The sequence below is a fragment of the Podarcis melisellensis genome, assembly GCF_964234715.1.
Source record: "Podarcis melisellensis genome assembly, chromosome: 4".
Classification (NCBI taxonomy): Eukaryota; Metazoa; Chordata; class Lepidosauria; order Squamata; family Lacertidae; genus Podarcis; species Podarcis melisellensis.
The window spans coordinates 98,825,709-98,853,587 of record NC_138531.1 but is presented as its reverse complement, the minus strand read 5'-3'; the positions used below and the strand labels follow the sequence as shown (position 1 = coordinate 98,853,587).

The 27,879-nt window shown below is 42.8% G+C and overlaps 1 long non-coding RNA gene across 2 annotated transcripts; it reads left to right on the top strand.

Annotated features, from left to right (window-relative positions):
* Window positions 1-14,283: 14,283 nt before the first annotated feature.
* LOC309369406 lies at window positions 14,284-18,178 on the top strand. Of its 2 annotated transcripts, none has more exons than XR_014168100.1 (3): window positions 14,284-14,566; window positions 16,453-16,716; window positions 17,292-18,178. It is a non-coding gene; the product is annotated as an uncharacterized lncRNA (long non-coding RNA). The 2 variants fall into 2 exon arrangements; XR_014168101.1 differs by lacking the exon at window positions 14,284-14,566 and adding an exon at window positions 14,572-14,667.
* Window positions 18,179-27,879: the final 9,701 nt, after the last annotated feature.

The following is a 27,879-nucleotide window of genomic DNA, read 5'->3' as shown; positions in this document are numbered from 1 at the left end:
AGGCCCGTTATTCAACTCCAAACTGACCGAGGAGGTGAATATTTAAGTAATCATTCCAGGTATGGCTTAAACGCCATGGAATAACGCATCGTCTTACATGTCCAAATAGTCCCTGGAAAAATGGAGTTGCAGAGACGTGTAGGAATCATACAGATGAGGAGATTTCACCCCTCCCATATCCAAGAATCTGCAGGTGTTCTCTGCTGATTCTCCAGAGAGGAGGGGCAGTTTTCTCCTCTCTACTTATTCCGCTCCAGCACCACATCAAAGTGTCAGTCAGTTAGTGTCAGAGAGAGAGAGAGACTGAGTGTTAGGTATCGTGTGTATAGATAAGGTTGCTGCTAAGAGCAGCTGCAGACACTCAGTGCAGTGCAGCATTCATTTATGCTTAGACCTATTTAGCTCTGTATATAGTTGTGTATTATAGTTGTAGTTATAGAATAAAGAAGATATTCTACAGAGCTGCTCTCCGAGTCGTTTATATGCTCTGCTAGACTCTGCTGTGTGACAACTATCTTCTTGTGGAAGTGAATCCGGTGCTCACAACTCTAAGCTGTGAGTCCACAGCACTTACAACCTTGATGGCAGAAAGTGAGGAGGAATTAAAGAACCTTTTAATGAGGGTGAAAGAGGAGAGCGCAAAATATGGTCTGAAGCTCAACATCCAAAAAACGAAGATCATGGCCACTGGTCCCATCACCTCCTGGCAAATAGAAGGGGAAGAAATGGAGGTAGTGAGAGATTTTACTTTCTTGGGCTCAATGATCACTGCAGATGGTGACAGCAGCCACGAAATTAAAAGACGCCTGCTTCTTGGGAGAAGGGCAATGACAGGCCTAGACAGCATCTTGAGAAGTAGAGACATCACCTTGCCAACAAAGGTTCGTATAGTTAAAGCTATGGTTTTCCCAGTAGTGATGTATGGAAGTGAGAGCTGGACCATAAAGAAGGCTGATCGCCGAAGAATTGATGCTTTTGAATTATGGTGCTGGAGGAGACTTTTGAGAGTCCCATGGACTGCAAGAAGATCAAACCTCTCCATACTGAAGGAAATCAACCCTGAGTGCTCACTGGAAGGACAGATTGTGAAGCTGAGGCTCCAATCCTTTGGCCACCTCATGAGAAGAGAAGACTCCCTGGAGAAGACCCTGATGTTGGGAAAGATGGAGGGCACAAGGAGAAGGGGACGGCAGAGGACGAGATGGTTGGATAGTGTTTTCGAGGTTACCAGCATGAGTTTGACCAAACTGCGGGAGGCAGTGGAGGACAGAGGTGCCGTTCTCTGGTCCATGGGGTCACGAAGAGTCGGACACGACTAAACGACTAAACAACAACAACAACAACACCACAGCACTTTGACCTGTTCCTGTGCAGAAGGTGGTCTCTGGAAGTGCTACCCAGCTCGCCTAGCCCAGTTGGGGCTGAAGTGGATGAGTCCAGTTGGTGACACTGGCTCAAGGGCGATGCTGACAACAAATTGTAAAGGACAGCTTGTTAACTGATGCTGGATTGCATCAAAATGATGCAAAGCTCTGGAGAGAAGCTCTCCTGATTGCAAATTTTCTAGTGAACCATACTTTCACTACTGCCACTGGTGATATTCCCTACAGAATGCTTTTTGGGAAGGAACCAGATTACAGAGGTTGACATGTGGGGGGGAGTTGGGCTTTTGTTCATATCCCCAAGTCTCTGAGACGCAAAGGTGAGCCTAAAACCAGAAAGCTACGTTTCATTGGCTATCAGGGCTATTCTAGCAGGCATTATCGTTTTGCTTTGGGACGTGGCCGAGTAGTCATTTCACAAATTGCTGAATTTGCTGAACAGGATAGGTGGGAACAGGTTCATGCCAATCTTAGTATTTTAATTCCTCTCTCAGTACAGCCACAGGAGCCTCTCAGGCAGCCAGCTGCTGAGGAAAGGCTAGAAAGTGGGGAAAATTTGCCCTCAGACACTGTCACTTTGGGAAGTGGCACAAGCAGTGAATCAGAGGAACAACAAAATGATGAACTTGAGGAGCAACAAGAGAAGGAAAGCCCAGTGGTTATTCCTAGGAAGTCTACACAGACTACCAAGGGTATTCCCCCTGATAAATTGGCTTTTGGTGCAACAAAAGGGTGTCATGTTAATTGTACAGAGCTGCAGGACTTTGCTCAAGTTCTGAAACTACCTTCTAAGGAACAAACCCAATGGTTTGACGCCATGAAAGAAGAGTTGAGATCATTCAAAGAAAATAAGGTTTACACACTAGCCAAATTGCCACCAGGTGAAAAGTGAATTTCTAGCAGGTGGGTCTTTAAAAGGAAGATTCAAGTGTCTGGTGACACAAGTTTTAAAGCTAGACTGCTAGCAAAAGGTTTTGCACAAAAACCAGGAATTCACTATGGTGAACTTTTTTGCGCCCACTGCCAAGGCAGAATCAGTGAGGCTTGTTTTGTCTGTTGCAGCCGACAAGAAATTGGAAGTGAGTCATTATGATATTACTTCTGCATATCTAAATGCTCCTCTGGATTAGATAATATACATGGCACAACCCCCAGGGTTTGAGGAGGAGAATGATTTGGTGTGAAATTAGACAAAGCTGTCTGTGGTCTTAAGCAAAGTGCTAAATGCTGGAACGATTGTACAAACACACAACTCAAATCTTGGATTTAAAAGTATTGCTGACCCTTGCTTATATACAAGAGGATCAGTCGACAATTACATATTGGTTTTGATCTTTGTAGATAACTTGATGGTGGCAGGTAGTTCCACAGGTAAAATTCCAAAGATAGCAAATCAGTTGGAAAAACATTTCAAACTGAAAGACCTAGGACCAATAAGTCACTATTTAGGGGTCCAAATATGCAGAGAAGCAGATGAAAGTTTCTTAATATGCCAAGAGAAAATATTAAAGGTCTGCTTGAAAGTTAGAAAGCTAGAAATGCAGGATTGTAATGCTGTGCAAACCCCTATGACTGTAGATTTTCAAAAGACTGAAAGTGATGTTTTGTTTGATCAACCAGATTTGTACCAATCGGTAATGAGATCTCTCCTGTACCTGAGCCAATGGTCAAGGCTTGATATTTCATTTTGTGTAGGTATTCTAAGCAGAAAAGTGAGTAAGCCTAGTGTAAATGATTGGGCTGCTGTGAAGCGAATACTGAGATACCTGAAGGGTACACAGAGTAAATGTATAAAATTATCTGCATCTAATTCAAGTGATTTGCAGGTGTTTGTGGACAGTGACTTCGCAAATCGTCCAACCCACGAGAAAATCAACCAGCGGTCTGGTGGTCATGTTTAGAAATTCACAAATTGGTTGGAAATCCAAAAAGCAAGGTTTTGTTGCCACATCTACCTGTGAGGCAGAATTTTCTGCATTATCTGAAGCGTGTGACGTAGTCACATGGTACATCCAGGTATTAAATGATTTGGGATATGAAGTGCAACAGTCTGTGACAATCTATGAGGATAATCAAGCTGGTATCACAATCGCTAATTCAGGGAACACTTCAGCACGTGCAAAACACATGGCCACCAAATTTTGCAATGTTAAAGACTATATACAATGTAATGTGATTAAGTTGGTTTATTGTCAATCACAGGATAATTTGTCTGATTTATTTACAAAACATGTTCCCTAGGGTGCAACATGTTGAATTGATTGCAAAGCTGAATCTTGTGGACAAAGTATGAATAAGTTAATTTTTCATGTTTATACTTCTGCTCTCTAGGTCTTTGGGGGAGTGTCATGTGACAAAGACACATGACAGTAGAAGCAGCAAAGCAGACTGGGAAGTGCTGGGACTGCACAATCATTTGGGTCTACTAAAGTTATTCAGGCCTAACTGCTAACTGTTGAGTCACTCTGGCATGTGACTTAGCAGCCATTTTCTCTCTGTGTTCTCTGTAAGATTTCAGTCAGAGTCAGTCTGCCTCAGTTGTGAGCAGAGTCAGTATGTAATCTCAGTCAAACTGTTTGGAACCATGTTTTTATGAAGAGGTTCATTTTAACTCAGTAAAGCTCTTATTCTTTCACTTAAAAACTCTGCATTATTAATTTATGCTGCGCTTCAAGTTGGGTGTGTGTTCATTACCTGTGTTGCTTGTCGTTAACCAACATATTTATTATTAGATTCTGATGAGTTGTTGAATGTTGCTTTGTTTGATATACAGTAGTGGTCAAAATTGTGGAAGCCTTTTGGAAAAAAATGTATTTCAGAGGATTGATGGCTCATAACAGACCTTTTTTTGGAGTAATATTATAAAATTATATATCAATGGAAAGATAATTTAATCAAGAATGCAATTCAACAAAGTTTGTTCAATTATCCATATTCTATAAAACATTATAGAAAAATAACCAGAAAAAGGAAGCACAACTTGCTTTGGTTGACTTTTGTCAGTGTGTTATGTAATTGCTATCAAGTTGGTTGGTTTTTTGTGTTCTTTCATTTAGTGAGGTTGAAAAACATAATAAAATTATAGAAATGGCACAAAGAGTTGACTGGTCACCCAGAAAGCGATGTAAAATAGTACTATTAAGTGAACAAGGCTACAGTTATGAAGAAATTGGATGAAAGATTGGGAAAAACTTAACCAAAGCTGGCATTTCTATATTTTTGAAGATGTATAAGGAGACTCAGTCACTACAAAATCAGACTGGTTAAGGCAGGAAAAGGTGCACAAAGGCAAGTGACGATGGACGAGTGGAGAGACTGTGCCTATATGACAGAAGAAAATCATCTGGGTGTATACAAGATGACATGGCGCAATGTAATGTGAAGTTGAGTGCAAGGACTGGTCTAAGGCTAGAATTCTAAGGAAAAAGCCATTGTTATCTCTCAAGCAAGGCTTGAAAACATTAAACCCATGTTAACTGGACAGCGGAACAATGGGACAGTGTTATTTGGAGTGATGAGACCCAAATCTCCTTGCTTGGTAGTGACGGCATGAAATATACAAGGAGAAGAATCAGAGAAGATTTACATGCTACTTGCCTTACACCGACCGTGAAACACCCAGATAGTGTGATGATCTTGGGTTGTATGGCAGCAAAAGGTGTGGGCAGAATTTGCATCATTAATGGGAATGTAAATGCCGCCAAAATGTGAAGCGGGTGGCGCTGTGGTCTAAACTACAGAGCCTAGGGCTTGCCAATCAGTAGGTCAGCGGTTCGAATCCCCACGACGGAGTGAGCTCCCGTTGCTCGGTCCCAGCTCCTGCCAACCTAGGAGTTCGAAAGCACGTAAAAGTGCAAGTAGATAAATAGGTACCGCTCTAGCGGGAAGGTAAACGGTGTTTCGGTGCCCTGCTCTGGTTCGCCAGAAGCGGCTTAGTCATGCTGGCCACATGACCCAGAAGCTGCACGCCGGCTCCCTCGGCCAATAAAGTGAGATGAGTGCCACAACCCCAGAGTTGGTCACGACTGGAACTAATGGTCAGGGTTCCCTTTACCTTTAAGACCTGAAAATTCTTATCACAGAACCTAGTGCAAAGGGCTGGGGGCTTTAAGCCTCTGCCTCTATCCAGACCAGGGGCCCTGGCCCACCTTGCATGGAACTACAGTGTTGGACATCCACTGCATGAGGCAATATGCTTCCGAATGCCACTTGCTGGGAATCTCAAATGGGCATCCCATTGGGCCATGTGGTTGGTCCCTGAGATGAGACCAGGATGCTGAACTTTATGGACCTCATATGGACCTATATGGATTCAGCAAGACTCTTGCATTCTTAGGTTCTTACATTGCATCAGCCTTTCAGGGTCATTCAAGGTGACCTTGGTGGCTCTCCAGAAGACCAGCTGCACACACAGATCAATCTCCTTTTTCCAGGATGGCTTTCGTCTGATCATTACTTATTTAACACCAATACTGCAGCGCCACAACCCAAGAGTCGTTCGCGACTGGACTTTAAATACCCCCCAAATACATAAATGAAAAGCTTGAGCCCAAACTGAAGCGTTCCGCAGGTGATCTTTACCCAGATACTGAAGCATTTATATTTGTTTGTTTGTTTTTGTTTGTTTGTTTGTTTTCTATTTCAACAAGATTCAGCTCCATGTCATGTTGCTGCTGTGTTGAAAAAGTGCTTTCAAGATAATCCTATTCCACTGCCGGAATGGCCTGGGAATAGCCAAAACTTTAACCCAATTGGAAATCTATGCAGTCAACTAAAGAAACATTTTAAACAGAGGCAACCCAGCAATAAAGCCCAATTAACAGAGGCAATAATTCAGTCTTGGTTTCACATTCTTACAGCTGCAGAACTAAAAACTTGGTTCACTTCATGGGAAGGCGTTGTAAGGCCGTAATGAAAGCCAAAGGTTACCAATGGTTTCACATTTTTTCTTTATGACTGCTGTTTCAATAAATACTCCTTCATAAAAGTCTTTGCATTACATTCTTCATTAAATTATCTTTCAATTGCTATATAATTTTATGGCATTATTCCACACAAAAGTAGTGTTATGAGACATCAAACCTCAGAAATACACTTTTCACAAAAGGTTTCCACAATTTTGGCCACTAGTAGAAGTTGTTCATTTTAAAGTTAATGTTCTTTTTATATGGAATCAGATTATTATTATTATAAGCAGCATAGAAATAAAAATTATTATTATTACTCCAGTGGTACCCGTTCTGGAAAAGCTTAATTTTGTAAACCGAGGTACCACTGTATCATCATCATCCTCATCACTGCTACTACCACCTGAGATTCCATAAGCCTAGCTCTTCTCTGGGATGGATTTTGTTTGGCCCAGTCATGGCATCCCCTCCATCTCCAATGTCCATCATCTCTTTGGTCAACCCAAGACTGACAGGAGCAAAACAAAAACCTGAAGCTATTTATCATCTCCAATGTCAGTCCTTCTTATGGCTTGGTCTCTCCCACAAACGTGAGACGACTCTGGCTGTTACAGTAATTATTTCAGATTTATTGCTAAAACAACAAACTTGGACGGAGCTCCTCTACTCATCGTCCTCCCCACAAGATGGAGTTGCCCAGACTGAGCTCCTCCCCCTTCCCCAGCACGGAAGCCCCCACCTTCTCTTCCAGTATCTTTTGCGCTCAGACCCTACGAGATTTGGCAGAGAATGCTTCCTGCATTCCAATGTCTGATTCACTCCTGTAGCTCTCACACAGCTGTCTGTCACTCTGTCTCTCTTTTTCTTCTCCCCTTTGTTCAGAGCTCAGATGACAGTTGCTCTCCCCCTCCTCTCTGCCTTCCGCTGCTAACTCTCCTCTCCCTAGGCCTGCTTCTTCTCTGGCTGGCAGCACCTGAGCTTCGCTGCCAGTCGTCTCTTTGGTCAACTGACAGGAGTGAAAACAAAAACAGAAAACCTGACGCTACTTAGCTTTCCTAACAATTCTGAAGCTGACATTTTAGATGGCCTGGGAAGTTCACAGCAGCTCAATCATGGCAGAAAAAGGAATAATCTGAGGAAGATTGTTCAAAGAAAAAACTCTAATTTACTCTTTATTGCAGGGATGTTAGGTTCCCAGGTGTTAGAGGGGGCGCTGTTGAGCTCTGTGAAAATAAATGAGGGTGTTCACATAGAGGTATTTTTTGAAGTTCCAGGGTGATATGGCGATCCCACAGGGAGCCTTACCAAGAGAGGTCACAATCCCACGATTCTCCTCCATGACGTCCTTATGCAGAGCTCTCTGGTCAGGATCCAGGAACGCCCACTCCTCGTCCGTGAAACCAACAGCGACATTTTCAAAGCACAATGGACCCTAAAAGAAAAAGGGAAATGTCCTCCTCTGAGACAGCAGGAATATGATCTGCTCCACAATGCTCTGTTGTGTCCTTCCTGTTAATTGTGGTGTTGTTTCAACAGGATTGCTTTGCTGCACATATTAATTCTGGATGCTTATTTTATTCTAAGTTTTAATTATGGGTATTCGTCTTTGTGCAAATAGGTGGTACTCCACCTTGTGTTTTTCAAGTCATTCTGCCTACGCAAGCATTCCAGTTTGCCTGATGGAAGGATCCACTTTCTCCTCTCCTCCTGAGCTGTTCTGGGGAGTTCCCTCCCAATGCCCTAGAGACAAAATCCAGGGGTTCATGGGGGCATGGAGAGGGGGAGGAATGGGTGGCAGGCCCCTTTTTACAGCCAATGGAGCTGGTTAGGTTAATCCAGGCCACTATTTGTTCTGATTTGTCCACTGCTTAGAAACCGATTTTAGCATTCAGTGATCAATCTAGAAATAAAATAAGCCTGTTTTGGATGGCCATCTGTCTTGGATGATCTAGCAGAGATTCCTGCAATGCATGGGGTCTCCTGGCTCTGAGAGACGAGCAGGGAGGGGGGCTTCTGGAAAAAGGAGAGGGAGCCACTGGTGGCTTTTCCTTATCCTGACTCAACTCTGTCTCTTGACCTTCCTCTCCCACTCGCCTCCTTCCTCGTCTTCCTCTGATTCTGCACTGCATTCTGCCACAGAGTCTCCCAGCTCACTAAGCCCTGTTCGCCCTTCAGCTTCTGAAACCTCCTCTTCCCAAGCTTCTCCCTCTTCCCCCTCTGAACACCCATCCTTCTTCTACCTCCACTTCTTGGGCTCTCAGCCATCTTCCCTTCCTGGTTCCCCAGCTGCTTCCTCCCACCATTCCTCTGTGCCCAACCAGTCCATGACATTGCTCCATCCCTCAGCCTCTGTCCCCACAAGGCAGCTTCCCCTGACCTGATCTGGTTCCACAGCCGCTGTTTCCCTTCTGCCCTCATGAAAAGACGGATCAGGAGGTCTTGCCGGCATCATTCTGCCACCTGCAAGAGAAAAATGGTAAGCAGGACGCCAGGAGTGCCTGCTTCTTTCACAGGTGAAACAGGGCATCTCTAACTGCAGATGGGCCTTTGAGAAAGCCTTACCTGCTGAGAGCATTTGGATGTTTGTGCCCATTTCATATGTTTGTGGTGCAGAAATACATCTCCCCTCCTCTGGATCCTTGTTCCCAACTGTCTCCCCCCAAAGCAAGATGAAAACATCTCACAGATGAGTTAGAAAACCAACAGAATGAGACCAAACGGAGAAAAACAACCTTCCTCCTTACCCAGTGGCCTCTCTCTGGTGTCCAACGGAGGCCTCTCTGCCTCACAGGAATCCAGGTCCATTTCTGCAAAGAGATCCATTCCCTGAAATAGAAACAAGGATTCAAAACACAGAATGGTGAGAAATATTAGAAAGAGAATGGCAAAGACTTGAAGGGTGTGAGATCTCATTCCATGGATGCTTTCTCAGAAAACGGATCATTGTGGGATGTTCTTTGTCCTGTTTGGAGCCCTTTGGAGTATCCAGAGGAAAGTCTCTCTCACCTGCTTTCTCTCCTCTGCCTGACTCAGGAGGAAACCTTCTGTCTGTCGTAATGAAAAGCTCTAGGAAATTCTACAAAGCAAATACATTGATCTGTTACAGAATTTGTAGGACAGTGGGGAAAATGGTTCCCTGAGGAAGCATGGATGAGTCTTGCTGGGAACCAGGACAGGATTGCACCGCATCCCAGACCATGAGCTATCTTTTTGAAAAGAAAGAGGAGAAGAAATACGTCTCTAGCCTTCTAGCAATGCAAAATGTGGAGGCAACTGAAGGGATTTCTGTGAGGTTAATCAACCTGGTTTCTGCTGCCTTCCAGTCAATGCATGAAGTCAGAATCAACAGACAAGGGAATCGTTTGTATCTTGTGAAAAATGGATGCTTGGCTCTAGTGGGGGTCCTCAGGAGTTCCTCCCCACCCTCACTCCCCTGCTTCTGTCTCCTTTTCTTGCCCTTAGACTCTCTGCCGCTCTCCAGACAGACTCCTGGGGTGGGGTCCCTTTTCTTTTTAAAAAAAATAATAATATTTATTAACAGTTTAAAGAGTATAAAAAAAGAAAAATAATTCAACAAAACAATACAATACAAAAACAAAAACACTACATAACACTGACATTAAAAACATTAAATTAACAAAATACAACATACACAATTTAAAACACATCCATAATTTCAGTATCTTATCTTTCATTCACTTATTTCCACGACTTCCTCACACCTCCCTTTTTGTATTCCACTTCAATTAACTGTTTCAGCAAATCCTTTCCATCTTCCTCAGTTTTCTGTCCTGTAATTTATCTTAACTTATTTTAACCTTATTTTTTTCCCTTTGATACATTAAAAATCCATGTATATTTAATTCCTTATAACCTTTCTGCTAAAGCCCTATAACTTCATTCCAACATTTTTCTAGCATTCATTAATTTTACAGTATTTCTGTAAATAATCTTTGAATTTTTTCCAATCTTCTTCCTCCGACTCTTCTCCCTGGTCTCGGATTCTGCCAGTCATTTCCACCAGTTCCATATAGTCCATCAACTTCATCTGCCATTCCTCCCGGGTGGGTAAATCTTGTGTCTTCCAATACTTCGCGATAAGTATTCTTGCTGCTGTTGTTGCATACATAAAAAAAGTTCTGTCCTTCTTTGGCACCAATTGGCCGACCATGCCCAGGAGAAAGGCCTCTGGTTTCTTCAGGAAGGTATAATTCCACCTGGAAACCAACTTTTTTGTCCGAATTATATGCCTTCATTATTTGGTAATAATGAAGCCAATCTCGCACTCTGTTTTTCAATTTCTCAAAACTCTGTAGTTTTATTCTGTCTCCATCTTGTTCTAAAATTTCCCAATATTTTGGCCATTTGGCCTCCATATTGAGTTTTTTCTGAGCCTTCGCTTCCATTGGAGACAACCATATTGGGGTTTTATTTTCTAACAAATCCTTATATCTTATCCAAACATTAAACAGTGCTTTTCTAACAATATGATTTTTAAACACTTTATGTGCTTTTACCTTATCATACCACAAGTATGCATGCCAACCAAATACATTGTTGAAAGCTTCTAAATCCAACACATCTGTGTTTTCAAGAAGCAGCCATTCTCTCAGCCAGCAAAAAGCAGCTGATTCAAAGTATAAGGTCCGGCAGGGCAAATCCACCTCTTTCTTTAGCATCAGTTAATATCTTAAATTTTATTCGGGGAAGCAAGAAGCCCTTTTCTTTTCTTTTTAAATAATTTTTTATTGATTTTCCAACACAAATTAAAAACAAAACAACACACAATATATAAACAAACAAAACATATAAACATGTATAATTTCAAAACCTCTTTTTCATAAACCTTACTTCCCAGACTTCCCCTTACCTCCCCTTTTCTGCATCCCTGTTTTAAAATTTCTTCAACAACCCCTCACTCCAATTAACTAATTGCTCATTTTCTTTTTTAGCTTCTTCTTATGCTTAGTCAATTACGGCTGTAATTCTATATTTTCCTTTCCCTTGACATTTTAGCACTCATTAATTTTACAACAGTTCTTGAGATATACTTTAAACTTCTTCCAGTCTTCTTCCACCGTCTCTTTTTCTTGGTCACGGATTCTGCCCGTCATCTCCGCCAATCCCATGTAGTCAAGCCCTTTTCTTTGCTCTGAGGGACAGGTATGTATCTGACCAACCCCCTAAGGGCCAAGTGGGCAGGGCCAAAAACATCTCTCTTGAAATTTAGGTGGGTAATTTATTATTACTTTATTATTATTATTCTGATAGCCATTGATGCCAAGGTCTCTGGAGGTTTGGTGAGGAGCAGCACCCATTTCCGGCTGGTTTGCCAGCAACAATCCCTTTGGGACAGAGAGGATGTGGTCCTGGGATGCCATGCTCTGGGTGCGAGGGGATTGCTGCAGTGGCCTCCCTGGGGAGCTGCCCTGGGAGACGACTGGGAAACTGGTCTGCAATGCAGCAGCCAGACTATGGGCTGGGATCCCTCTTTATTCCTGGCCTCTTTTTACTACTTTTCCTTCCTTCCTCCCCGTTGTTCTTGGGGGGGGGGGGCTAGTCCACCTCCTCGTCCAGCTTTGGAAAACCATTTGCACATGTTTCCTCTGTTGTGCAATGAGGCTGAGCGATGTTACACAAAGTCCCAGGGACTCCTTTGTTTAAAGAAGGGAGATCTTTTCTGAAGGGGGGCGGGGGGGGGCAAATGAGTTTGGGATCCTCTGATCTCCAGGAAGGAGAGCGTGGCAGACCTGGCCCCTCCCGGATCAGGCCCCCCAGGCATCCTCCCCTGCTGCAGCCCTGGGACCCCCCCCCGTCTCCCCACTGCACCCTCTGGGGGGAGAGAGAGAAGACTCACCAGATCCCAGGAGGGGACAGCGAGGCAGCCCTTGCAGGAGAGACCCCAAAGCAAGGAAAGGAGGGAGGGGCCTTGGCTCTGGAGGACCTGCCCCCTCTTGCTTCCTGGCCTCTCTAGGAAGGCAGCTCACTTCCCTTTAACCCTTGCCAAGCCGAGTCCCTCCAGCTCAGCCCTCTCTCGCTTGGCAGAACCTCAGATTTCTACTTTTTTAATGCATTTAGGGGGGCAGCTGCCCCCCTGGCTAAGCCCACGCCCAGATATCCTTTTGGGGGTGAGGCTCTTGGCTGGACTCTGAGCATCTCCCTCCCTTGGGTGGAAACCAGAGGAAGAGCCTGCAGGGAAAAGGGCTTTGCAGGAGGCAAGGAAGCTCCTCCTGGAATTCAGGAGTGGAGAGAGAGGAGGGGATCCCAGGGTCATCTAGTCCAACCCCCAGCAATGCAGGAATCTCCGCTGAAGCATCCATGGCAGATGGCCGTCCGATCTCTGCTTAGAAACCTCCAAGGAAGGAGAGTCCCCCACCTCCCAAGGGAGACCTTTCCCCTGCCCAACTGCTCTTAGATGTCCCTGAAGGCAGAGGGTCCTGAGTTCTAGCCCTGCTGAAACAATCGCACTGGCTACCAAGGAGGAACCAAGCAAATTTCAAAATAAATTAATCCTATTCTCATCATAAATTAGTAATACTTTCTCATGCATGCTTTTTAGGCTAATAAAAAGTATGCCATTAACCTTTCCAGAAATGATTAATTGCTAATTCAAAGGACTGAAAATGGATTGTTGTTATTTTTATGTCTAGGGAAGCTTTTAATACCGTATTTTTCGCTCTATAACACGCACCTGACCATAACACGCACGTAGTTTTTAGAGGAGGAAAACAAGAAAAAAATATTCTAAATGAAACAGTGGATGTATGATTTTTGTGGTTCATGCTGTGGCCACAGACATGTGATCTGACGGTGAGTTTGGGGTAGCCCAATGCAAAAATCCTGAGGATCCATGTGGATCCATGCTTTGTAACCACGTTTTTGCACCATTGCGGCCCCATGAAACAGTGGGTGCGTGTGTTTTTTGGTGCAGGCTGTAGCCATGGATATGCTATGTGATCTGATGGTGAATTTGGGGTGACCTAGTGCAAAAATCCTGAGGATCCATGTGGATCCGTGCTTTGTAACCACGTTTTAAGTGGGGAGGGAAGGAAAAGAACTCAAGGGACAAGGAGCACGCGTGGGGGGTGTGGAGAAGGATGCTGCTGATAATGCAGAAGAGGCTCCTCTCTGGCTTTGCTCCTTTAGAACAAGCAGGCTCTGCGTCTCTCCCTCCTCCCCGGCAAGGAAACCATGATAGTAACCACTCTGAGACAAATCAAGAAAAATTGCGACCAACACTCTGCCCCAACAAGCGCAGTGAGGTCAAAACACACACACACACACAGAGAGGGAACTGGCCCTAAAGTCGCAGGGCGCTGGAAGTCGCTGGGGCGCTGGGGGAGTGAACGGGAAGCAAGAGAAGGAGAAGGAGCCCTCTCTCTCTCTCTCTCTCTCTCTCTCTCTCACACACACACACACACACACACACACACAGAGTGTCAATTCTAAAGTCGGAGGGAGAGCGCAGGGAGAGTGAACGGGAAGCAGGAGGAAGAGAACGATAGCTCAAGCACACACACACAGCCCCTACAGTGGCTAATCCAACATCGGACAGCAAAAAACTGCAGGCAGGGACAGAGAGTACAGGGTTGTTTTAAAGCAGCCAACCCCGCTCTGCTTCTCTCCCTCCTCCCGGCTAATCTGGCTGAAAAGCTTTGCTGCTACTTAGCAGCTCAGTGGGGAGGAGAGAGGTTGTTTTAAAGACGACCGGGTTGTTTTAAAGCAGCCAACAGGAGCCGCATACACCCGCTTTGCTGTTTCAAAGCGAGCCACGGACAGCTCACAACTGCAGCAGATTCCCCCACCATCTCTAGGCATTCGCTCCATAACACGCACAGACATTTCCCCTTACTTTCTAGGAGGAAAAATCTGCGTGTTATGGAGCGAAATTTACGGTATTTGATGGACTATTGTATTTTAATATTTTGTTGGAAGCCGCCCAGAGCCAGGTGGGTGGGTATAAATATATTATTATTGTTATTATTATTAATTGATCAGGTGAGTTTTCTCCTTTCGAAAGAGGGAGGTGGAATCTCCATGGTTGCAAATAGCATAACATTCAAAGGTTAGTAAACTATGGGGAGCCCTAGAGCATCTGCTTGGCATGCAGAATGTCCCAGTCAGTGTAGACCAGGGGTCCTCATACTATGTCCCGTGGGCCGAATCCAGCCTGCCAGGGTCCTGAATCTGGCCTGCACGGCCATTTCAGAACCTGCCAAGTTTCTGAGGCTGAAAGCATCTCGCCGCCCGCTCAGTCAGTCCTTGCGTCGCGCTGAGGTAAACTACCAATGAAAGCCCAGGGGTTTTACCCGGGGACGTGGAAGTGTTGTCTTCTGGCTTGAAGAGAGGAGTTGAGGTTCCTTATGTATACTTTAAAGGTGGGAGAAGGAAGTATAGTCCTATTTCTGTGAGTGGCACAGCGGTGTTTCCACGCATGTGGTTTACATGCTCTGAAAGTTGGGATCTGCCACCGGTATGAAATTTACGGCATGTAATGCCCTAAGAGAGAATATTATGAAAATGATTTATAGGTGGTACATGACCCCAGTCAAGCTTGCAAAAATTTACCACTTGCCTGATAATAAATGTTGGAAATGTAAAGAAAATGAAGGTACATTCTTTCACCTTTGGTGGACGTGCCCAAGGATTAAGGCTTTCTGGGAAATGATATATAATGAAATGAAAAGGTATTTAAATATACCTTCCCGAAGAAACCAGAGGCCTTTCTCCTGGGCATGGTCGGCCAATTAGTGCCAAAGAAGGATAGAACATTCTTTATGTATGCAACAACAGCAGCAAGAATACTCATCGCAAAGTATTGGAAGACACAAGATCTACCCACCTTGGAAGAATGGCAGATGAAGGTGATAGACTACATGGGACTGGCAGAAATGACTGGCAGAATCCGAGACCAGGGAAGAGACACGGCGGAAGAAGAATTTAAGGACTATCTTAGGAAACATTGCAAAATTAATGAATGTTAGAATGATGTTGGTTTAGAAATTAAGTGGTTTTCAGCTGTAATGATTAAGTAAAAAGAAAAGAAAGGTTAAAAATTAAATAAAAATTAAGGGAGAGGATTTGTTGAATTAATAATTAGAAATTGGAATACAGAAAGGGGAGGTATGAGGAGGTCGGGGAAGTAAGTTATAAGAAAAGAAGGGAATGGAACTTTACTTGTTTTTAAATGGTTTTTAGTTTTGTATTTTGTATTTTGTTTGTTATATTTGTTATTTTTTGTGTTGGTGTTTTGTTTTTATTATTGCTTTTTTGTATAACTTTTGAAACTTCAATAAATATCTTTTAAAAAAAATGAAAGTTGGGATCTGTTTTGATATTTAAATTTTAAAAGGGTGGAGTGGAACCGAATATTGACCATCTTGTTAGCCTGGCGATGGGGTCAGCATCCTCTTTCAGCCGTGGGCCGGTCCACCGTCCCTCAGACCAAGGAGCGTTTCCACCCCCATCGTCCAGCCGGGACATTGAGGTCCAGCTCCGAGAGCCTTCTGGAGGTTCCCTCATTGCGAGAAGCGAGGTTACAGGGAACCAGACAGAGGGCCTTCTCAGTAGCAGCGCCCACCCTGTGGAACACCCTCCCTTCAGATGTGAAGGAAATAAGCAGCTATCTTCTCTTTAAAAGACATCTGAAGGCATCCCTGTTCAAGTTTTTAATATTTAACGCTGTCCTGTTTTGAACACTCGACTGGGAGCGGCCCAGAGTGGCTGGGGAAACTCAGCCAGATGTGCAGGGTATAAATAAATTATTATTATTATTATTATTATTATTATTATTATTATTATTATTAGGGCCAGACTATATGGGGGGGGGGGAATGAATGAATTCCTATGCCCCACATATAACCCAGAGAGGCATTTTAAATAAAAGGGCACATTCTACTCATGTAAAAACACGCTGATTCCCGAATTGTCCGCGGGCCGGATTGAGAAGACGATTGGGCCACATCTGGCCCCCAGGCCTTAGTTTGCCTACCCCTGGCCTGGGGAGCCACATTCTGGTTGAAGGAGACCAGGATTGGCCCCCAAGGCCTGGGGTGTCCCTCCTCCCCTGCAGTAGGAATTTGGAATCAGGAGAAAACTCTTGGAATAGCCTTGCCAGGAGCTCAGAGACGGACTCACCTATCCCCATGTCCTTCTCTTTGCAGATGTGCTGCGGTTGCACATCCCTCCCCCAGGGGTGAGTATTGGAGAGAACCAGAGCAGGGACTCAGACCTGCCCTCCTTGCCCCCCACTCTGCCCTCTCAGAGGTGGAGAAGCCCTCCCTTCGTGAGGAACTGACTTTGTATTTCAGCTGCTGGAGGGAGATCAGCTGTACCTGCCGGAGGTGATTCATCACTGCCAGGCAGCTCAGCTCAGGGGGCTCCGAACCCAGAAGTGCTCCAAGCAGGAGACGGCCAAAGCCATCCTGGTGAGTGATGGGTGGTGTGGGAGACCCCCATGGGGAAGTGGGGAGGGAGGGGCTTTGGAGAAGGGGTTCTCCGTCTGCCGGAGAGGAGGACCCTACTGGCCTAGGTTCACGTATCCTGTTTGAAAGGGGAATCATCTTAGGGACTTCCTGTGAAAATCTGGATCAGGAATGCTGTTCCCGGAATTGACAAACACACAAGATGTAATCGGCTGTGCATTCACATAAACAATACTCTTCTATACATTCTTATCACAATATCAAAGGTTTATTTTGCACATAAACAACACATAAATTGCAATAATATAGACGGTAGTCCCCAATAAATCATTCATAAAGACCAAATGTCTGCTAGTTTCTGTTCCACATACGTTCCTAAAGTCCAAATTGGAGCCTATTACAGTTCCACAGTGTTGACAAGGATTTCCAGAATAATGCCTTGTTTCGCTCTCATGGGCTTCATTCGTTGTACATATTCTAAGTAATATAAATGACCATAATGCCACAATTCAACAGATTTTAACAAATTAACAAACCTGTGCATGGATAAAGTTTGTTTTACATTTGTTGTTTTAAAGGAGTCACTTAAAGAAGAAAACCTTGCAGCTGCAGATTGCTGTCACCTGTAGCTAAAATCAATGCTGCGCCTGTCTATATACATTGTAAGAGTTGTTGTTCACTGGAGAAACCACTGTGTTATAAGTTCTATTATCTTGATACTTCATATACGGTATGTACTTTTATAGCACAATTGTTTTTATAATTTTAATTTGTTAAATGATCTAGTGGTCGATCCACAGCTCTGGTCACTGCTCCCTGAGAAAAGCTCAAGAACTCTGGGCAAAGACAATGGGTAGATCACTGGCAGGATTTTTATTACTGGGAGTAGATCCCAGTCTCTTGGAAGTTCTGGCATTGTGACTAGTTCAAGGTCCTAGCACAACTTTAATTGTCATTCATCTTTTGTTGATATTAACTCATTTTCCAGTATTTTGCTATTAACATCCTAGCTGCTGTTGTCGTGTAAAGAAACACTCTTTTATTTTCATTTGGTATGCTTGTTGTTAGAATATCAAATAGGAAAGCTTTGGTTTTCTTTAAAATAAATAGCATTTACTTTATTTTATTTTATTTTCCCTTTGGGGACATGTCCACCACATGTGGAATAAGGTTCCCTCATTTTGTCTGCATCTCCAACATTTATTGCCGATATTTATTTTGACTGATTTGGATGGGGTCAGGTACCATCTAAAAATCAGATAGCACGTGGTGAATTTTATGTCTTTTTCCATAATTCCCCCCATTTTTCATCTTGATTGGATATCCACAATCGTGTGCCCATTTCACCTTCACCTCCTAGTCCTTAGGGCTCCAGTCCAGGAACAATCTGTGTGGTTTTGATAATATCTTTGTATTATTTAATATTATTATTATATATATATTTTTAAAAAACCCGCTGTTGTTCTGTCAAGTCAATTTATTTTTTGTCTGGAAAAAATTGATTAGCTGGTAATTTATCATTTTTATTTTTGTTTTCCTTTTATATTTTTCTTTTTCGTATTTTTAGCATATAATAACAGTCATATGGAAATGTGATAATAATATTGAAATGAATAAAATGCTTAACTCGCCAAGATTTTTATTGTTTGCGGCTTCCCAAAGAGGAGATTCTCTCCTTTTTGGCTTTTACCTCTTACCTTTATAACTGTGTCTTTATGTCCCAAAAGTCCTGCCCCACCCTCCCGCTTACAGGATATCCCTTCTACAGATGTCAATGCAGACCCAACGATGGAAAGCCCTCAGCCCAATTCCTTGTCACCACAAGACTATTTATTACCTGCAGCAACAACCACAAAAAAGACACCAGAGTGGCCACAGCTATCTCTTTCCAAAGGATATAGACTGACAGGGAGGGGGCTGACAAAGGGGGGAAAGTTGAATTGCAAGCACATTCTCTCACCTCTTAAACCTCAAGACTCTGGGCCCCAGGATTGAAAAGATATGTAAAAGATCATGATTGCCTCAAGATAGGCAACTGATATTTAATTAGTATGTGGTGTATTGTGTGATATTATGTAGGAATGCTAACATGTGTCTGACAAAACAAAAAAAATTCTTTCCAGTAGCACCTTAAAGACCAACTAAGTTAGTTCTTGTGCATGCACACTTCTTCAGATACCAGTATGTGTCTGACAGTATGTTATTTTCATAAAGGGGGGGACACCCAATTTTTGTGTATAATTGCTTTTATGTTCAAAGTATAGTGTCTTATTACCTACACCCCAATGGAGGATTCTCATGCATTTTAAGCTTTCTAATAGATCAGGCTATTGTGTAGTCCAGTATTTAATTAGATCAATTTATGTGGTTAAAATGAATGTTCTGCCAAAAATGTTATTCCTCTTTCAATCAGTCCCAGTAATTGTGAAAGATGAATGTTTCAAGAAATGGCAGAAATAAATTTCCAAGTTTATCGGGGGTGGGGGGTGGCAAAAGGCCAAGGATAAACCACAAGATACTTACAGACATAAAAGACAGAGGTGATTTTGCCCTCCCAGACCTTTCATTATATTATGAAGCTGAATGTCTGGCATGGATTAGGGACTGGGTGAAGTTGGAAAAGCAAGAAGCATTAGAATTGGAAGCACATGACAAAAGATTTGGCTGGCACGCATATTTATGGCATGGGAAAGGGAAGGTACATAAAAGTTTTTATAACCATATAATTAGGAAATCACTAATGAGCATATGGGAGAGATACAGTGGTACCCCAGGTTAAGTACTTAATTCGTTCCGGAGGTCCGTTCTTAACCTGAAACTGTTCTTAACCTGAAGCACCACTTTAGCTAAAGGGGCCTCCTGCTGCTGCTGCGCTGCTGGGGCCTGATTTCTGTTCTTATCCTGAAGCAAAGTTCTTAACCTGAAGCACTATTTCTGGGTTAGCAGAGTTTGTAACCTGAAGCGTATGTAACCTGAAGCGTATGTAACCCAAGGTACCACTGTAAAAGATATGTAAGAACAGAAGACCCCTTGGTGGCTTTCACCACATGAAGCTTTACTGCTCAATCTACTTGGAAAGAAAGGAAAGTGGCTTACGTATGCTGGCTTGTTAAAGGATCAAGAAGGAAAATGGAAACAAAGAGATTACGATGAAATAAAAGACCACTTTAACAGTTGGTTACGCTATCAGCAACTACATGAAATATACAAAGAATACCATAAGAAAGGATTTAGCCACACGACATCTAGATTTCAAAAGGAAGTCGTAGAAGGGAAAGTGAAGTTGCTGAAAGGTGCATATAGTATTCCGCTAGAATGGGAAACAAAAGATGAAGAGGTGAAATCAGTCATGATTAAATGGGCACAAGATATATGTCATAATATAATGTTTAAAGATTGGGAACGATTGTGGAAAACTGATTTAAAATTTAAAGACTGTGGGGGGGGGCCACCAGGTGGCGCATTGGAAGATGTCCGACAATAACATCTCTCTGACCCAAACAAGGTAATTAAGGGGCTGCTATGGGAAGTATGCAGTCTTCCTCCCCCCCAGGAGATGGGGGGTGCTGCCTTGCCAGCGGTGTTCACAATGCACCCCCAGATCCGTGAGAAGGGGGTGCTGAACACTGGGTGCGAGCCCTCGGTGGAGTCAGATCATCCTGACGCCGATTCCAATTAGCGCGTGCTGGTTGCTTCAGCTCAGAATTATAATTGGAAACAAATGATTGGAAATGAAGCTGAAGCACATACATCAAGTAATGCTTGAGGATAAGACTGCTGATTAATGGATCTCTGTGACTGGGAGTGACGGATGGATAAGTAAATCTTCTGATGAATCTGTTAGGATATTTCCGTTCCACCTTAAAAGGGAGCAGGCTATGTGAGTCACAGAGTCTGCGTATTTCCTGTTCACAGGATGTTTGTGTTTTGATAGAGCTGTTGTCTCTCTCTCCCTCCTGCGCCAGAACACGCAAGCAGGCAGTCATGTTTTTTCTTTGTTCTGACCAACGCTGAATAAACTTCTAAATAATGCTCTCCTGAGTGCATCTTTCGCTGTATGAACTCTGAGATAGAGTGTGCATGTGCTCTGAAATGTGAAAAGCTATTTTCTGGAGCTTGTGTTGCTAATTGCTGATACTGTATCTACGGGAGGTCAATGGACGTCCGGAATCGACGTGGAGGCAGTGATGGCCTGTCTCCCTGGCAGTATCCCAACAGAATCACCACTAGGAGACTGTATGTATGGAACGAAGGGGGGTGGAGGAAAAAGCTCTTTTTTCTCTTTGCATGATGTGATATTAATAACCCTTCACCCCAGATAGAAATAAGATTGTTGCGTTTTTATTAAACACAAGCAGGAATCCAAGAACTGTGTGGGATGGATTATAACAGGATAGAGGATTGAACGGTGAGAAAGAGGACATTTTTTATGACGCAGTTTAAAAATGGCGACTCGCCAAGACAGGCTTGCCAGAGAAAGGACAGGGGGAGGAGAATCAGGATTGTTCGAAAGAGAAGGAATGTTGGGACGCAAGCTTGACCTGACAGCCCCCTGACTCACTCATTTGATTTATTTGGCAAGCCTGAGAAAAATAAAGGACAGACCGAAGATTTTGTTTATGGAAGTGTTGAACAGAGGCTGTTCCTGAGCGATATGATCTTTGAGGAGTACAAAACCCACACAGAGATGCCTGTTTTCAATCTGCTTGTGAAAATCATCAGAGATCGCAAAGAAAGGAATATACGATAACAACAAGAAGAGAAAGAAAGTAATAAAGGACTATCCGGATCGAACTGGATAGAACTGTCTAATTAAAGCAGTAATATAAGTGATGCTTGGACTTGTCCGGAGTTTTGGACTTGTGCGGAACATGATGTATGGGTACCCCCAACAAAATTTAAAATTTGGCTGTATAATTTGGAACTAATGTGATTTGGATAATGTGATGTGATTGGCCTGTTAATAAAAATTATTTTAAAATAAAATAAAATTTAAAGACTGCTCTTTGCTGAAAGAAAATTACATGAAAATGATGTATAGATGGTATATATCACCAGTGCAGATAGGAAGAATGTATAAAACAGGCTCAAATATATGTTGGAAATGTAAGGAAAAAGAAGGGACTTTTTACCATATGTGGTGGAATTGTAATAAAATTTAAAAAATCTGGGAAATGATATACAATTAGTTGAAGAAAATGCTCCAATTAACCTTTGTAAAAAAAGCCTGAAGCATTATTGTTAGGGATTGTAGGAAAAGAAGAAGAAATGCACCTTGGGCTTCTTGCCGTGCAGCAGAAAATAGGGCGTGTCCCCTACTACAGAACTCTAAGAAAGGTTCAGAGTGAAGGACATAGATTTCCACACTTCCACCCAAAACTGCTGGGGCAACCCTGTGTCAAAGAGCATGGCTTCAGTTGCCTTCTGCAGCGTTCTCTACCTGCATTCTGCAACTCCATTCTCCTAAGGAGAATTTGATACAGTCAACCTGTGGCGTATGCCTTTCTGGCAGAAGACGTTCTGCAAGGCAGACCTGGTGAACTCTCCACCGCGATCTGATTGAAAGCTCTTGACCCGCAGTGAGAATTGTAGTCCTACTGCCGTTATCCAGTCTTTCACCAAAGCAACGGCCTCTCACTTGTGCTTCAGAGAGAAAATCCACCCATTTCTGGAATAATCATCCACCAGAGATAGCACAAATTGACTTCAAGATATTATAGATCCTTGAAAGAATGGTTAGTACAGCCTTTAAAGGAAGTTTGTAATGAAATATTGGAAGGGAAAAGGGCACCAGAGTCGTGGAAGGAAGCTTATATTACACTTATACCGAAAACAGAGTCTGAGAAGACACAGCTTAAGAACTACCGCCCCATATCTTTGCTCAATGTGGATTACAAAATTTTTGCTGATATTATGGCTAAAAGACTAAAAAAAGGTTTTAGTAGAAGAAATACATAAAGATCAAGCGGGCAGGCACTTGTCTAACAATACGAGGAACATAATGAACATTTTAGAAAAATTACAAGTGAATATTAACACCAAAGCAGTTTTGATATTTGTGGACGCGGAGAAAGCCTTTGACAATATTTCCTGGAGTTTCATGAAGAAAAATTTACAGGGTATGGGGGTAGGCCAAGGTTTTGAAAATGGTATAGGTGCAATTTATTCAGAACAAAAAGCAAAATTAATTATGAAAAATGTAGTCACAGAAGAGTTTAAGGTTGAGAAAGGAACACGACAAGGTTGTCCAATCTCTCCATTGCTTTTTATATCGGTCCTGGAGGTTCTGCTAAATATGATTAGAAAGGACCAATTGGTTAAAGGTATACAAGTCGGAGCCAAACAGTACAAATTGAAAGCATTTCCTGATGATCTGGTATTGACATTACAGGAACCAGTACCAAAAGAGTATTGGAATTGATTCAAGAATTTGGTCAGGTAGCGGGATATAAGTTGAATAAGATGAAGACTAAGTTTTTAGAGAAAAATCTAACAGTGATTGAGAGAGAGAGATTTCAGAAGGAGACAGGATTAACATTGGTTAAGAAAGTGAAATACCTAGGGGTTAATATGACTGCCAAGAATGTGAATCTATTTAAAGGTAACTATGAAAAATGTTGGACAGAAGTGAAAAAGGATTTAGAAATATGGTCAAATTTGAAGTTATCATTGCTAGGCAGAATTGCTATGATAAAAATGAATGTATTGCCAAGGATGCTGTTTTTGTTTCAATCATTCCAAATTTTGGACAAAATGGATTGTTTCAAGAAGTGGCAGAGAGATATCTCTAGATTTGTCTGGCAGGGCAAGAAGCCTCGAATAAAATTAAGATATTAACAGATGCCAAAGAAAGAGGTGGATTTGCCCTGCCAGACCTTAAGCTTTACTATGAATCAGCCGCATTTTGTTGGCTGAGAGAATGGCTGCTTCTTGAAAACATGGACATTTTGGACTTAGAAGGTTTTAATAATGTTTTTGGGTAGCATGCATATTTGTGGTATGACAAGGTCAAAGCACATAAAGCGTTTAAAAACCATATTGTCAGGAAAGCAGTGTTTAATGTCTGGATAAGATATAAGGATTTGCTTGAAAACAAAACTCCAAGGTGGCTGTCACCAATGGAAGCGAAGGCTCAGAAAAAGCTCAATATGGAGACCAAATGGCCGAAATATTGGGAAATTCTGGAACAAGAGGGAGATAGATTAAAACTGCAGAGTTTTGAAAAACTAAAAAACAAAGTGCGAGATTGGCTCCATTATTACCAAATAATGGAGGCTTATAATTTGGACAAGAAAATTGGCTTCCAGGTGGAAAAATCAAAATTGGAAACAGAACTGTTAGATCCCAAAAGTAAGAACTTGTCAAGAATGTACAACTTGCTGTTGAAATGGGGTACTCAGGATGAAACGGTGAAATCGGTTATGATTAAATGGGCACAAGATGTTGGACATAACATTATGATGGTTGACTGGGAACAGTTATGGACCACAGGTATGAGGTTCACGGCATGTAATGCCTTAAGAGAGAATATAATGAAAATGATCTACAGGTGGTACATGACACCAGTCAAGCTTGCAAAAATTTATCATTTGCCCGAAAATAAATGTTGGAAATGCAAAGAGATTGAAGGTACATTCTTTCACCTTTGGTGGACATGCCCAAGGATTAAGGCTTTCTGGGAGATGATCTATAATGAAATGAAAAAGGTATTTAAATATACCTTTCTGAAGAAACCAGAGGCCTTTCTCCTTGGCATGGTCGGCCAATTGGTGTCAAAGAAGGATAGAACTTTCTTTATGTATGCTACAACAGCAGCAAGAATACTTATTGCAAAGTATTGGAAGACACAAGATCTACCCACCTGGGAAGAATGGCAGATGAAGGTGATAGACTACATGGAATTGGCGGAAATGACTGGCAGAATCCGAGACCAGGGAAAAGTGTCGGTGGAAGAAGATTGGAAGAAATTTAAAGTTTATTTACAGAAACATTGTAAAATTAAGGAATGTTAGAAGGATGTTGGAATGAAGTTATGTGGTTTTAGCAGAAACGTTATAAAGGATTAAGTAAAAATGGATTGTTAATCAGCGAAAGAAGAGAATGTAAGAATATAGTATATTAAGATAAATTATTAGGATAAAAACAAAGAAGGAAAGGATTTGCTGAAATATCTAATTGAACTAGAATACAAAAAAGGTAGGTGTGAGGAGGTCAAGGAAATAAGGAAAGGAAAGAAAGTTATGTAAAGGTTTGATTTGTTTTTCAATTGTTTGCATGTTTTTGTCTTTTTTTGTTTTTTTGATGTTGTATGCATTTCTTTTTCTTTTTTGTTTAACTCGATGTTTTTTCTATTTTTCTTTCTGTAACCTTTAAAACCTTAATAAAAATTTATTTAAAAAAGAAAAAAGAAAATCCACCCATTTCTGGAATAATCATCCACCAGAGATAGCACAAATTTGGCCCCGCCCAGACTGGCACCTGGCATAGGGCCCCAATGGTCTGCATGGACTAGCTCAAAAGGTTTTGTGGTTACCCTGTCAGACCTAGGATAAGAGCACGTCTGAACCTTGGCTTTCTTGAAGGCCCTACATTCCAGGTATTTGTCACATGCCTTCATCTTGCACCCCTCAGTGCACCCTGGGACCTTCTTCACGTACCCCCAGTTGATATGTGACATTCTCTGGTGCCAAACGCCATGATGGCACCCATCATGAATGGGAACCTTAGCACACTGTGCTTGTGCATCCTCAGTGGGACCTTTACCTGCAATAGGCATTTCTAGCACAAACAGCCTGTCTTTGCACTCAACACTGACCACTTGTCGCCCACCTCTGGAAAAGGAACACACATTATTTTCAAAACACACTTTGAACCCATCATGGACAAGAGAGGAAACAGAAAGCAAACAGCACTACATCTCTGGAACGACATAGGCCTCAATCTCCGCCTGTAAAAAAGAACAATAAACAGAGCCAGACATAGTTAGTTGGCGCTTGGAACCATCTGCAAGAGTTACACTTCTTCCAGTTTTCACAGCCTTGCAGTTCCACAAAAAATCACTAGATGGAGATGGCATGAGATGGTGCCTGGTCCCACTGTCAATCACCCAGCTCAGCCCGTGGCCCTGGTCGCAGTTTTTCACTGTTGCCATAGCAGCAGCCAAATGATGCTGTGACGACATGTCTCTGCCACTTCTCTTGGGACCTTTGCGAGGCTTCCCACGCTTGGCAGCTCCTGTTATCTGGTTGCCAAAGAAAATGGCCTTGGAGACATCCTGTCCCTCCACTGGACAATTCTGGACCAGGTGGAAATCAGAGCCGCACCGGAAACATCGGGAAGAAAAAGCTTTCACGGTTTCTGAAGGAATGGGTTTCTGTGTAGTAATTTTAAAAACTGACTCAACCCCTGCCTTTTGTTCTTTCAAAAGAGAGCACTTTTAACTGCGTAAAACTTGAACTGTTGAACAAAACCATAAACAACTGCATAAACAGTTCTCTCCTTTATCAGGACAGGCAAGGGGTGGCCTTGGCCCTCCAGGGGAACAAAGAAAACACGTCAGAACTTTATCTTATGTGCTGACCACAAAATACACGCAAGACCAATGTCCGGGGGAAATGCCAAAAGCGTGTTCCCGGAGATTATGACCTCTTCCCAGATAAGAGTAGAAAGAGGAAGATCCTTTTATGGTTAGAAGTACAGGAAGGAAGATCCTTTTATGGTTGAGAGTACCAGAGCAGGAACATATGTGATGTCAAACTGCGTATACAAGTTGATGTGGCTGGGGAAGGGGGAGAGGATGCCTGGAGGATATATATACTGCATGAAACTTGTCATGTCTTTGGACTTGTCGTGGACTTGATCACACAAGTGCCTTCTGCTATCCAGAGAGCAGAATAAACTCTTTCTTTGAATCCACCTTGGTGTCGTTTTGACTTCCTCCTGTTCAGGAGCAACGCAGACCCAATCGGTGAACTCCAATAAGGCTACATTTCACTTCTCCCTTCACCCCCACTCTTGGGTGCAGCACAGCCTGGGCCTGCTCACCCTCCAGCATTCTGCCTGTAATGCCTATAATGGCAGCAACTTTTTAAAAAAGTAATATTTTGAGCCCGTAGTTCAATTTCCCAGCAGCTCCCCTTGCCCCGGAGAACACTTCTAGCATTCCATCTCCTCTACCTGTGGCATTGTTCAGCAGTGGGGAAATGACCTCTTCACAACAGATGTCCATTTGGTATGGCCCTTTCCAGGTTTTTGCCTGCTCATTGTGTTTGTCTTTCATTTGTTCTCCTATGTGTGTTGCCAGTAGAAGCCACAATTCTGTGGGTACTCTAGGTGGCGCAGAAAGCACCTAGAAGCTCCCTAGAGGTTGACGTGCCAATCAAACTTCAGTTTTGAGCTCTTTAAATTCCAATTAGCAGTACTGGGGGTGGTTCAGATTCTGGGGCAGTGCTTTTGGCCAGCAGAGGGTGTCACAGGTCCAGCCTACTTTCCCTTTAAAGCAAACTTGGGTCTCTAGCTGTTTTTGGACTACAACTCCCATCACCCCTAGCTAGCAAAACAATTGGGAAGGGAATATGGGAACTGTAGTCCGGGAGCTGCTGGGACCTAAGCTTGGGAAAGCCTGCTTTAAAGCAACTTTTCCGTTTTGCCCACAAAGATGGCAAGGGTATATGTTTGTATTTTCTTTTCCTCATGACCATTCTGCACTTGTTTTTGTTTGTTTGTTTGTTTGTTTAAGAGGGCAAATTGAAAGAGAAATTGTATGGCAAGTAGCAGAAGAATAAAAGGTTGCGTTTGGAAAAAAAAGAAAAAGACCCCTGGGGGTGGCCTCCTTAAATATTTTATTGGGGGAAGATGCCTAGGTCTTTAAGCATTGGTGCCTATTCCTACACCAACAGGTCTCAGGATGGTTACAACATACAAACACCAAACACCACATGTTAAAAGGGCATTAGATGTCAATTAGCAAAAGGGTTGGTAATAAAGTTGCGAATTTCCTGGCTCCTAAAGCTGTAAAATGGTATTCCCGACCTTTGTGTGGATTCTTTGATGGGAAGTGAGAGAGGAGCTCTGAATGAAGCTCTTTCCACATTCCACACACTGATAGGGTTTCTCCCCTGTATGAATTCTTTAATGGGAAGTGAGATCGGAGCTCTTCCTGAAGCG